Source organism: Palaemon carinicauda, chromosome 6, assembly GCF_036898095.1.
Source record: "Palaemon carinicauda isolate YSFRI2023 chromosome 6, ASM3689809v2, whole genome shotgun sequence".
Lineage (NCBI taxonomy): Eukaryota > Metazoa > Arthropoda > Malacostraca > Decapoda > Palaemonidae > Palaemon > Palaemon carinicauda.
The window spans coordinates 114,528,125-114,543,124 of record NC_090730.1 but is presented as its reverse complement, the minus strand read 5'-3'; the positions used below and the strand labels follow the sequence as shown (position 1 = coordinate 114,543,124).

Sequence of the window (15,000 nt, the reverse complement as noted above, 5' to 3'; positions counted from 1 at the left end):
AAAGGCGTCGAGTTTATACATTCCATGTCCAATATTCAAGTTGTTTTCAAAGGTTTCTTTTATGAAACTGGACTCTATGATGTTTCTTCCCACTAAGTTATTTGAATGAATCAATTTCTTTGCACCTGACCAATTAATAGTGTGATTTTTATCTCTAACGTGAGCAAAGAGTGCATTATTATCTTGAGCATACCTGACACTTTTCTTATGTTGTTCAATTCCCTTTTCTAGGGCTTTACCAGTTTGACCAATATAGAATTTTTCACAAGCATTGCATGGAATGCGATATACACATCCCTTGGTAATGTCAGGAGAATTCTTTATTAAGGCTGTTTTTATTGTATTGTTACTCTTAAATGCTACATTTTTTAACAGTTGGTAAGAATGTTGTATGTTGTATGTATATAAATGTATATGTATATATATGTATGTATATGTATATATATGTGTATATGTATGTATATGTATATGTATGTGTATGTATGTGTATGTGTGTATATATATGTATGTGTGCGTATATATGTATGTGTATATGTATGTATGTATATATGTATGTATGTGTATGTGTGTATATGTATGTATACGTATATGTATATGTGTATGTGTATATGCATGTATATATATGTATATGTATGTGTGTATGTGTATATATATATGTGTATATGTATGTATATGTATGCATGTGTATATACAGTATATATGTATATATATGTATATGTATACATGTTAATCATGTGTAAAAAAGAATTTATATGTAAGTCTATGTATGTGTCTGTAAATGTATACCAGTATGTGTATATGTATGTATATGTTTTTTTATATATTTATATATAGATGTGTTTTACATATACAAATAGTTTTGCTTATGTATTTATATAGATAAGGCTAACGTGTTTTCATATAAATAAACTGTACTGAAAGTCAAAAACAAGAATTTACCTGCCAACAGAAATGAAATGAAATTTCTACTTCGTGTAGACTGTGGAGGCTATATCAGGTGTAATGAATAGAAAAAGTATATTTCCTTTTGCATGAGTGAAGGTTAAAAGAAATGAATTTTGGATGTGTATTTCCCGTTCACGCTATAATGATGAAAATAATCAGACATATAGTATACCTATTCCATATAGTTTTTATAGTATTTTGTATACTAAAATCAGGCGAAGAACATCATACATATAGTATTTAGAGATGCATATATTGCATTGCTTCAGTAAATAAAGATTTGTTTTGGTGAATATATTATGATAAACAAGACTGAATACATATAGCAAGCCGAGTCCTGTATATTATTTGCAAAATACCCGTATTCACGTTAGTTCTTTGACATAAATAGATCGCTACGAGAAACTGATATGAAAAAATTGTATTTCTACCCCTTTGATGTGTGTCGCAACATCCATCAACGAATATGATCAATGTGTTCTATGTCATAAAGTGCTGTAGTGTATGTACACTATTTTTCAATGTGATATTATTCCAGTATAGGAAATCGTGCCATGTCAACTGTCAATTGGAGTGGAAAGTCATCAAGGAATGGTAGAATGCAAATAAAGCAATCATAATTATTTACAATATAGTGAAAGTTCTAAAAAATAATCTAAAATAGATACGTGATTCTCTCTGTAAAGTTAGTGAAGAGGTGTTGTCGAGAATTTTTTCTTTTATTCTTTTACAATCATCAATATTAGGTTAAAAACTTTAGAACATTGTGGTCCTATTTTTCCTTTAAGTGCCGATGTTAGAATTAATGGTGCTAATATCCTATAATTAAGATACTTGTAAATAGGCTACGGTGGAAAAAACCTGTATCAGAAAAGTCACCAACTAATTTATTTCCTTTTTCCTAATTTCAGCATGAAGCGGACCACTCAATGGAACTCTAAAACTGGCTTAATTATGTAAGCAATTGCTGGTCATAAATTTTCCATGGCTGTTTATATTATACGTTGACATGAAACATATATTTACATTGTATGGTATCCTCTAGTCCCGGGCTTAGCGGTGTGCTAAGAATCTCCCAGTTTATAAATACTGAAGAAAAGGTGAAAATTGGTAATTGGAATGTCAGAACCATGAATCACATTAGGAAGTTACTGCAAGTGGAGATTGAATTTATGAAATATAGTTTGAACATCTCGGCCTTAAGTGAAACACGTTTTAAGGGGATTGGTAAAGAAATCAGACACCAAGCCAATATATACAGTACATATATATCTATTCAGGAAGACCTGATAGAGTTGGAAGAGAAATGGTAGGAATGATGATGACTGCAAGAGCAGAAAAGGAATTAACTGAGTAGAGAGCTGTAAATAGCAGATTTTTACTTGCAAAATTTAAATCAAGACAGCACAATATGAGCATTATAGTTTGCTATGCACTCACAAATGATGCCCCCGAAGAAAGGAAAGATGAATACTATGGAGAACTGCAGAGAGTAATAGATGAGATCCCAGAGAGCGATATGAAAATTGTGATTGGTGACCTCATTTTTAAAGTTGGAAGGAATAATCAAGGGATAGAGAATGTGATGGGTGTTGAATGTCTTGGCGAAAAGGCTAATGAAAATGGAGCCCATTTTATAAGTTTTTGTTCAACAAACAATATTGTTATAAGAGATACTCTTTTCCAGCACATGGCCATCCACAGAATAATATATATGGACTTCACCATGTAGCAATTACAAAAATCAGATATATCACATAGCCATTAATAAGGAGAGAATGAGGACTCTAAGAAATGTAAGAAGTTATAGAGGTAGTGATCAGCAGCTCCTCATTGCCACACTAATATCAAAACTGAAAGCACCCAACAGAAATGTATTGAGAATACCTAGGTTTAATATAACTAAGCTTCTAGTACAGAGAAACATTTGCAATTGAATGTAGGGATCGATTTGTTGTCTTAGAGACTTAAAGAGAAGAAGAGCAAACAATCAACGAAGAATGGTGAGAAATCAAGGGCATATTTCAGTCACTTGGTAGTGAAGTTTTGGGATATACAGTCACAAGGATTAAGCCATGGAAATCAAATGATATTTGGAATACTATAAAAAGAAGGCAAAGACAGAAATTGATTGACGTTTTAAAGAAAAGCCAGGAATGACCGGAGAGAATAATTAGCAGATGAGGCTGGAAAATGGTTATAGTGTAAAAAATACTCATAGAATTATCAATGAAATATCTACGGGAGCAAAGAAGAAACATATACCATTCAAAAAGAGAGGTGGGATCTGTTATAACAACAGAAGATGAAGAAAGACATCGTTGGCTGGAACACTTTAGTAAGGTCATTAATAGTAGATAAGAAGGGAATAATTTGATTGACATACTGAAGATGAGGATGACCTTGATGTGTCCATGAATGAATTCAGTGTGTTGAAGTCGAAGCTATCCTTAAAAAACTCAAGAGATGGAAAGCCTCTGGATACGATGGAATACCTGTTGAAATGATATTGGCCGAAAATGAAATGTCTCCCAGAATACTTACAAGATTGTTTTGTAGAATGTGGCGTGAAGAGGCAAAGTCTGATGAAAGGGAGCTAGGAGTGTCGATGAAAATGGCAAAAAAGAGATGTGACTGATTGCAATAATTACAAAGGCATCACACTTACGTCAGTTGTCATGGAAATATATAGTATGCTTATTTTAAAGAGATTAGAGAGAGAGAGAGAGAGAGAGAGAGAGAGAGAGAGAGAGAGAGAGAGAGAGAGAGAGAGAGAGAGAGAGAGAGAGAGAGAAAGATTGATGAAAATCTTAGAGATGAACAAGCAGGATTTAGAAAAAGTAAAAGTAGCATTGACCAAATTTTCATTTTTAGACATGGTGTACAGTAATGTGTAGAATATAGACATCCACATTCGATTACATTTATGGACTATGAAAAAGCCTTTGATGGTGTGCACCGGCCAATTTTGTTGAGAGTCCTGCGTTATTATGGAGCTCCTCTCAAATATGTAAATTTGAAAGTCTGTTCATGAGCATAGTATGTTGTTTATCTTCCTCGTGGATTTTCTAATGCATAGAACAGTTGGAGATAGTGGAGAAGGATTGGACTGGATTAGTAATAGAAAATTAGCTGACCTAGAGTATGCTGATGACGCTGTTCTTATTACCAGAACTCCACAAGATTTGCAGTGGTTGCTTACCAGAATGCAGGGAATATCACACGAGGTTAGCCTCAAAATAAATAGAAGAAAGACAGACATGATGAGAACGGAATATGTAATGGAAGATGAAATATCATTGGAAGGAGAAAGGATTAATGAGGTAGAATCGTTTAGATATTTAGGAGCCATGTTATCTAATATAGGGTCTTTAGAAATGAAATTTATTGAAAGATTTGAAAAAGAACAAATCAGACAATGAGAAGTTTAAGCAAAATTTGGAATTCAACTCGCCTGAAATTACATAAAAAAATCAGGCAATATATCAGTTTAGTTAGATCGGTGTTACTGTATGGATATGAGTCGTGGTATTACAATGAAACAATATCCAACAGATTTTGATGATCTGAGAACAAAGCCCTCAGAAGGATATTGAGAGTTAAATGGTTTGCCGAGGCAGTGGACAGTGAAATTGCCCTAGCAAGCAGGATAATGCCCTGGAGACTGAGCATATAAACATATGATCAGCATTCAAGTCCCCTCTCTACCCAAGCTAGGACCAAGAAGGCCAGATAATGACTGCTGATGACTCAGCAGACAGACCTATCGGCTCCCCAAAACCGCCCATCCTTAGCTCACAAAAATGGTGAGATTGCACCAATCAAAGGAACTAATAATTCTTGAGCAGGACTCGAACCCCAGTCCACATTTGACTTAACATAAATTTGTTATGAAATAATATATGTGTTGGCATGCGTAAAGCTGTTCGTAGCCTATATTGTCGAATTCTGTTATAACTCCTTTCCAATAACTTTACCTGCCTGTGATCCTATCAACTTCCAGTTCTCAAACTATAACTTTACTTGCTTGTGATTCTATGAACTTCCAGTTCTCAAACTATGAGATTTATTGATTATCACAAGTAACCTCTGTGAAAATCGTCCGGTTAAATACTTTACAATAGATCATATGATAAAAATAACTTTATTGATATATATATATATATATATATATATATATATATATATATATATATATATATATCCTCTCAGGAATTCATACAATCCTGGTTTAATTTATGGAGTATCATTAAAATAATCCAACACAAAGTCTAATGAAACAACTTTAACTTTGAAGTTCTTGTAGTGAAACACCAGCATATGGTGATTACGGACTGATTTAAAAGGTTTTAAAGTATTTAGATTTTAAATTATTTTTCATTAAAACTTTTACAAACTTCACAGCAATCAAGTTACCAGATCAGTATCGAGTATATGTCTTTGCATTACGAATACTTCCCCTCAACTTTCTTTCAAAAATTAGAAACTAGTTCCAAACTCTTTATAAAATTCTTAGCACTGAAAAATGTATGACAAAATCTTTATCCATTTTCAAATTATTTACAACCAACTTGACATAGTTTAAGTAATGTTTTACTTTTTCAACAATAAAATCTTGCCATAGAAAAATGTAGTAGAATGCATTAAAGTTTTTAATATATAACGAAAGAAATATTTCGAAAGTATCCAATTGTTATTTTTAGCACTGGAATATTTTTTCGTGTTGTTATAACATAAGAAACACTACAAAACTTGGTTTTGGTTTAATACACGCAATCAATGAACGAAAAATAATGAAAAATAAGGAAATCTATCACACAACACCAGGGATGAACGAAACTCACTGTAGCTGCTTGTTCACTGGCCAACCCCAACGACCTTCAAACACCAACTGTCTACATGAAGGAAGGCGAGGATGTTTGTCATTACATAAGTGGAGATTTGGAATGGGGGATAGGCTGAGTTTGGGCGAGTGGCGTTTATGTGAAGGTATAAAATGAAGCAGATTTTGGCTATTCAGTCGCAGTTCATTGATTTATATTATAGGTTTTATTTAGATGTGAATCTAATCACACTTACCTTTACTAGGAATATCTACTATCTAAATGCATGAGGTGTCATTATGGTAATCTGAAAATGTTTCATATACTGAAAATAATTGTGTTACATCGAAGGTAAATCTCCCATGAGCACATTGCCGAAGAGCTTTCGAAGTAGGATTATTGTTTTATATTCCTTTAATTCGCCACTTTTTGAAGAGTACAACTTTCTTTAAAATCTCATTATTTGCAAATGAATCTCCTTATTTCTTTGATAAAAAGACAAACAGAACAGATATGTTTTCCGTTTTTTCACATTTCGGTTCTTTATTTTTACTCACTAGCAATCAAATAAGCTGACCATCGTAAGCAAAATTATAATAAAAAGATAAAAAATAAATTTGTTTGTCTCATATTCAATGTATTTTTTCTACTTTACACTTATTGTACATATAAACCACTCATATATATATGTATGTATATTTATATATATATATATATATATATATATATATATATATATATATATATATATATATATATATATATATACTTCAGCAGTAATGAAAGTTCTTCGAAGACAAGGAATAGATGTGTCTTATGTTAGAACATTTGAAGATATCGACACAGGAAGTACAGCTAATTCTAAAACTACATAAAGATAATGAGAAAATTCTAGTTCAGAAAGGAGTTAGACAACGAGACCACATCTCTCCTAAATTATTCACAGCATGCCTAGCAGTTTTTGAAAAAATAGATTTGGAAAATTTAGGGATTATTATTAATGATTTACAGATGGCATAGTTCTGTCTAGTGAATCATGGGAGGGATAGCAAAAGATGATTGAAGATTTGAATAGGGCAAACGGATATGTAGGATTGAAAATGAATATTCAAGGAAAATGCAGTAGAAAAGGGTAATTGAAGAACCTGTAGATATTGTTAATGAATATACGTACTTAGGATAGACTGTAAGACTTTTCCCCGGGACACGAGACCGAAGAAAAAGAAAAGGATGAGCATGAGAATGGAGAGATTTTGGTAAACAAAATGAACTTATAAAAAGTAAAAAGCCCCTTTGTCTAAAAAGAAAAGTATTTAATCAGATGGTTCTACCAATATTAACTTATGCGTTGAATATCCTTTTCTAAATCCTGCCTGCTCTCTTGATTAATTGAAATATAGGTGTCTTTCTATTAAGATTAACAAGATCATTGTAAATGTTTTATATATTACTAAGAGTAAACTCATTGGACGATATTTTTTGCAGGTCTTTTATGTCTCCCTTTTTGAAAATTATTATAATTATAAAGTGTTCACAAGCTGTTGGTATAGAGTATTCTTGCATATATTTTGCGTAAAGTACAGAGAATTTTACTATTTTGATATCTCCGCATTCTATTATCAAATAAATTGTTAGTCCATCTTCCTCTGTTGTTTTGCCTCTTATCATACTCTTTAAACCTTTTAATGTTTTCTTTACTTACCTTACTGTTACGTTTGGTATCGACTCAGGTGTTCCATTATTTCTATTGACAAAGATATTTCTTATATCACTATTGTATAGCATTGTAGAGTAATAGTATACAATTTTTGTCAATTCATCTCTTTTGTGGATAATATTTGCATCTTTATCCTTCAAAGCAAACAACTGTTGACACCCTTCTCCGAGACTTCCTTTCATAAATTTGATGCTTCTTCCTTTCTTTAGTCTTTCCTTAATTTTGGTCTCATTGTGTTTATGATTGTCGTATGTTTTTATTTTGCTTACTGTTTCGGATAGTTTTACGAGTTCTATTTCATCTCTCTTGGATTTTACCCCTAATTATATATATATATATATATATATATATATATATATATATATATATATATATATATATATATATGTATATATGTATATATATATATATATATATATATAATTTATATATATATATATATATATATATATATATATATATATATTTATATATATATATATATAAATATATATATATATATATATATATATATATATATATATATATATATATATATATACTGTATATATATGTATGTGTGTATATATATGTATATATATATATATATGTATATATATATATATATATATATATATATATATATATATATATATATATATATATATATATTGTATATGTAACTTAGCCACTGGCGGGCAAGCCAACCTAAATAGTGGCCAGTCCCAACCATGGATAAATAGAGTTTGTGTCATGAAGGATATCTGACTGTAAAAACCCACGCCAAAACCAATGAAATGAGTTGTAATATAAATGAAAATATGACTAAGGTGTAATCCATAAACGACGCACTGACACATTGCCTTAATTGTGTGACAAGGCGAAGGCTACAGTAACTGCATCGTGAGCAGGTGCAGCTAAAGGATAGAGCTCTAAATGGGATTAGAGTAGGTCAGCTGAATATTGGGTTGATGACAGAAGGAGGAAGAGAGTTGGCAGATTTAATGAGGATAAATATGGTGGATTTTTTTTCGTGTGCAGGAAATTTGATGGAAGGTTAATAAAGCCAAAGAGCTGGGATTGGTTACAAGCTAATCTAGAGAAAAGAAATGAGCGTGGTAGGAATCGTGTTGGTGTAGTGTTGTCTGGGGAAATGAAGAATGCAGTGCTTGAAGTGAATAGAAAGAATGACTGTATTTTGAGAGTGAAGATATTTCATCTTATGATAGAGCGAAGGTGAACACGTTTTTTACGAAGAGAAGGGAAGACTTGATAATATACACTGGTAGAAAAAAACCGTAATTTTAATCGGAAATTTTCCGCAAAAATATACTGTTCTCGGCCGTATTTCAGTAAAATACAGGCCACCGTAATTTTATCTTACTCTGTTCTTATCTTTCACGGGTTGGTGACCGTAAAATCATTCCTTTACGTCAATATATCCTTTTTAAAACGGTAAAAATCCTGGAATAAATGTTGTCAGTCATTTATGGTTTTTTAATGCAAAATATTAACAGTATACATGGTTGATGGTAAATGCACGCATATAGATCACTTTCATTATAATACATCAAAGATGGGGGAAGTTATTGACCTGAAGATGAAAAGAGAAAGACAAACGACAACGAATGGGGTAAAGAGATTCAAGTGGTATGAATTATTAGGGAGGTATAATGATATGAAGAGAGAGGTTAGGAAGAGAAGAGAGTTGGGAGAGGTTGATCGGGGAATTGATGTGGAAGAATGGTGGGGTATAATACTTCAGTGATTAGAAAGCATGGGAGGGAGATGCTACGGGGAACATCTGGAATATTATTAAAAGATAAGGAGACCTGGTAGTGAGGGGGGAGTTAGGGGATGTTGTAAAAGGTAATAGGGAGGCAAATAAGACATTTGAAGAGCCACGGTGGAAGGAGGACAGAGAAAGAGGAAGAGAAAGAAACAAAGAAGTGAAAAAGGCAAGGGTAGGTTAAAAGGCTTATATTGAACTAGAAACTAAAAAATGTTTAAATAAGATGCTAAGGCTGTCAAAAGCAAGAAATGAAAAAACCAAAGACCTCACCCATAATAAGCAAATAAAAGATAGGAATGGCAGACTTATACAGAGGATAAAAGGTAGGAGTATTTCGAGCAATTGCTAAATGAAGAAAAAGGAATATTTATAAGAGAGGATGGAAAAGTAACCATGGGGATGGTAATTGATTTCTCCAGGGATGAAGTGATGTTTGTCTTAAAGAGAATGAAGGATGGGAAGGCAACAGGGCCTGGCTTAATTCCAGTCCAATTTTGGAAAGCCCCAGGGGAGTAAGGAGTAGAAATCTTTCGTGATCTGATGGTAAAAATATTCTTACAGGAAAAGATACCAGAAGAGTGATGAAAAAGCATATTGATTTCTATATTTAAAGGAAGAGGTGATGTCCAGAAATGCAGGAATTATAGGGCTATCAAACTAATGTCTCACCCGTTGATGATTCTGAAAAGAATAATAAATGACAAGGTAAGAGAGGAAGTGAGAATAGGAAAAGAATAACTAAGAATTATGGATGGAAGCGACACAATGAATACTATATTTTGCATAAGGCTGCTGATGGAGAAATGCAGAGAAAAACAACGAGATTTGCATCTGGTATTCATAGACCTTGAAAAGGCGTATGACAGAGTACCAAGACAAATATGGAAGTTGCTTGAGGGAGAAAATGGTACCAGCATTGGATTACAGCAGTGGTCAGTATTTAGCCGAGTTATCTTCAAAATTGTGATGGATGTAATGACCAAATATGTTAGAGAAACACTGCCATGGGCCATATCATATGCAGATGAAACAGTGCCGTGTGCAGAGAGGAGGGAGTAGTTGGAGGAAAAGCTGGAGAGGTAGAAAACATTACTTGAGAGGAGAGGAATGAGAATAAGCGTGTCAAAGACCAATATATATATATATATATATATATATATATATATATATATATATATATATATATATATATATATATATGTATGTATGCAAGTATTACTGAGGATAGTAGACAGTGCACAAGAATATATGGGGAAGAAGTAGAGTACAGAGGGTTAAGTATACTTTGGGTCTATAGTAGAGGCTAGTGGAAATATGGATGTAGAGGTGAAACATCAAATCCAGGCAGGATGGAACAACTGGAGGCCTGCATCTGGGGATCTGTGACAAAATTGTTCCTCTGAGATTGAAGGGAAAGTTTCATAAGAAGGTTGTAAGACCAGCTATGTTGTACGGAAGAGAAACAGCAAGTATGAGGAAGACAGGAGATGGGTGTAGCAGAAATAAGAATGCTGAGATGGATTATAGGATTAATAAGGGACAATAGGCTTCGAAATGAGACGATTAACAAAGTTGAAGTATCAAAGAAAATACTGGAGGGAAAACTTGCTACGAAGAAATGAGCATCATGTTGGAAGACATACGATGAAGATGGAAGTTCGCGTAAAAAGAAGAGAGGAATCCCAATATAGAGATAGCGTGATTGTGCAGGGGAAGATTTTTTATGGAAAGGCATTGATAAAAACGAAGCAATGAACAAAAATCGATGCAGACGAATAAATCATAACGGCGACCTTATAAAGCTAAGAAGATATATATATATATATATATATATATATATGTATATGTATATATATACATATGTATATATATACATATATATATATAAATATATATCTATATATAATATATATATATATATATATATATATATATATATATATATATATATACATTATATATATATGTATATATGTATGTACATATATATATATATATATATATATATATATATTTACATATCATATATGTATATATATACTTATATATCACACACACACACACACGTATATATATATATATATAAATATATATATATATATATATATATATATATATATATGTGTGTGTGTGTGTGTGTGTGTGTGTGTGCTTATAAATAGATTTATATATATATATATATATATATATATATATATATATATATATATTATATGCAATGGAACGACAGGAAAAATGAAAACGTACGAGTGAATCGTGACTAGCTCTGTCTTCTTTTCTAAATTTATTATCGGTCGTCGATTCACCCTTGAATTGCACTGATCTTTGAAATAAAGAGATGCTTTCCTTTTCAAATGATAAAATTTACCAATGCAAATTAAAATATTCACAATTCCATCAATGCAACTACTCCAGTAAGTGAGAATGATATTGTATCGTATGCAATAAAACGAGATGTGGTTAAAATTATTTATTGAACAGTACATAATACAACTGAAGCGTAAGCATTGATATGCTAGCACAGAGTCAATTATCAATATTGTAAGTGCATCCGAGACAACAAAGTGTTAAGAGGCACACTCAATACAGTAAAATTATGGCTAAAAGAGGCTAACAAGGAAAAAGAAAAGAAACGATTACTTTATAAAGCTAGTGAATCTAATGGTACACTCATAGACATATGGAACATTTGGCAACATGCATTGGATGTATGAAATCCATTTTTAAGTAATCTAAATATCAAACATAAAACTGTGATATTCAATGCAAATAACAGGTAATACACAACGAGGTTATCTTTGACTTCTACAACAAATAAAGAAAACGCAGAATCAATTAACATATTGCAATTGCCATATAGGCGATTGATAATCAAAGGGCAGATGATGAAGTTTAACTATTGCAGTTAGAATGATGAAAATAACAACCTGCTTCATAATTGATCACATAACATTAAAATCCCGACTGAGCAAAACGAGAGAAGCTAAGCAGTGAATCCTGTTCTCGTTTGCACAGCAAGAAAACATTTAACTTGCACCTGCCCAAGGAGGCTATCATAGCAGGTTTGTGGTCTCTCTCTTTCTTTAGAGGACGCTATTGAACCGAACGAGGCTGATGATGCAAATGGCCAGATATAGGATGAGCGAGAGGCGATCGACAACAGCTGATAACATCACCCATTCGCATAGGTTCGAGTTTTCAGTCTTAGCATGATTGGAGACTTTTCCAGACCCACCTTCCAGGTCGTCTGATTTGTTGATCTTCTGAAAATAGATATGGGAGAATTGGAGTACATTGGTTTTTAAAAAGAATCATTAAGAATGAGCATGATATTACACTGCATATATATATATATATATATATATATATATATATACATATATAAATATATATATGTATATATATATATATATATATATATATATATATATATATATATATATATATATATATTGTTAGAAATCAGAAGGTATTGATATTTGTGTCCAATGTGTAGAATAGCCGTTTGCTCGTTAGCTTGATTCAAAGCATTATCATTCTTAATAGATTTAAAATAAATAACAATGCTACTTAGCATATTAACTAATAACATTAACGATAGATAAGTAAAATGAATAATAAGATTAAACATATAAATTAAATTACTTAAACTAGTAATTGCTTAATAGGCCTTAAGTTCGCGCGTGCGTAATATGTACCTTTCAAAGGTAAAAAGTAAATTACATCGTAGGTTACCACAGCCACGGCGGACAATTACAGTTACAGTTACTCAGTAGCCAGGCCGGCATCTACATTGGTAATAAGAAATTAATTTTGAACAAAACTGAACGCTCTAACTCCAGGACAACAACAATTTTCGATTATGTCAACTTCAACAATATTTGTGATAAGTGCTTTACATTATTATGTATCTTTGGGCATGTCTAGGGAAAAAGGTAATGTATGGCAATGTCACAAAGCTTGGTTATTAGTGGATCTACTCTATAAAGTAAGTTGTTTTGGTTGTTTTGTTTATCAAATATAAGTAAGGTTGAAATTAAGATAAACTCCAACAATATATATGTATATGTATATATGTATATGTTTATATATGTGTATATGTGTATATGTGTATATGTATTTATGTACATATGTATAGCCATTCCTTCTTAGCTCTAAGATTATATATATATATATATATATATATATATATATATGAATATGAATGTATAGCCCCTCCTTCTTAGCTCTAAGATTATATATATATATATATATATATATATATATATATATATATATATATATATATATATACTGTATAAATATATAACTTAGAGCTAAGAAGGAGGGGCTATACATTCATATTCATATATATATATATATATATATATATATATATATATATATATATATATATATATATATAATCTTAGAGCTAAGAGGGAGGAGCTATACATTCATATTCATCGCAAGATACTTCAGTATTATCTTTATCCTATCTGATCAAAAGCGAAATGAAAAACTCAAATATATAAAGCAAAAAATTCCCTGCTAGCCAAATATTTTATATATTAAATAGTTTATTCAAAATAGCTATCCCGTGTGCTGCACTTAAGGATAAAAAGTGAATTCCAGAGAAGTGAAAAGATAGACATCACATCTTTTTTTATACTCTGACTATTCCTGTTTTTAACAAGTGACCAAAAAAGAAAATTACATTTCAGCCCAGTTCAATATTTAACTTATTCTACATAAAAAGGGGAAAATGATTAATGTGAATTATTATTCATTAAAACTTGCTGCCCATGTAATAATGCTGCTGTGTTGTAAACAGATAAAAGTAGGAGTTAAAATATTCGTGATAATTCATTTAAAACCACCACTTTGATAATTCAAAATATGTGGTGAAAATTATACGATATCCTAATTAATCACTAGATTTGGGAATACTGTGCGCTATCTTTTCATTCGTTTCTTGCCACTTTGCTTTTGGGCATAAAACAATGAGTTAAAATTTTTTTTCAGTAGTTTCTACAGTGAAATTTTTGATAGTAAAGTATTTATCCAACAACCTTAAGAGACGAAATTATTGTGTGTAAATATGGTAAATAGGCGTAGATTTCCATGTACAATCCACGTACTAGTTGATGTCTCATGTTGATGCTTAATCAACGGCAGCTGTTACTCGTCCACTCCCTTATTTGCGACTGATCAATAAAAATTTTGAACTACTTTTCATTTTAGTGCATACGATGCAACATCATTCTCACTTACTGAAAGAGTTGCACCGATAGAATTCTGAATATTTTAATTTGTACAGGGAAACGTTATCATTTGAAAATCATTAAAATAGTAATAAAAAAAACTTATTTTTAATGTTGAAACTGTTTTGAGAAATAGCTTTGAAAATTTCGGTTTATAATGAACATAATCATTGAGGTTATATATATATATATATATATATATATACATATATATATATATATATATATATATATATATATATATATATATATATTTATATATATAAATATATACATATACTATATATATATATATATATATATATATATATATATACACATAAATATATACTGTATATATATATATATATATATATATATATATATATATATATATATATATATATATATATATATATACATAAATATATACTGTATATATATATATATATATATATATATATATGTATATATATATACAGTATATATATATATATATATATATATATATATATATATATA

General features: G+C 30.9%; 1 protein-coding gene and 1 pseudogene across 1 annotated transcript in view; both read right to left on the bottom strand.

The window, feature by feature from the left end:
* Positions 1-5,829, bottom strand: part of LOC137642166 (neuronal acetylcholine receptor subunit alpha-7-like) — a 39,896-nt gene extending 34,067 nt beyond the window's left edge. The window contains exon 1 of the mRNA XM_068374702.1: positions 5,790-5,829. The gene's annotated coding sequence lies outside the window, so the exon portion shown is untranslated. The remainder of the gene's footprint in view (positions 1-5,789) is intronic.
* Positions 5,830-11,713: 5,884 nt separating this feature from the next.
* Positions 11,714-15,000, bottom strand: part of LOC137642620 (neuronal acetylcholine receptor subunit alpha-2-like) — a 51,847-nt pseudogene continuing 48,560 nt past the window's right edge.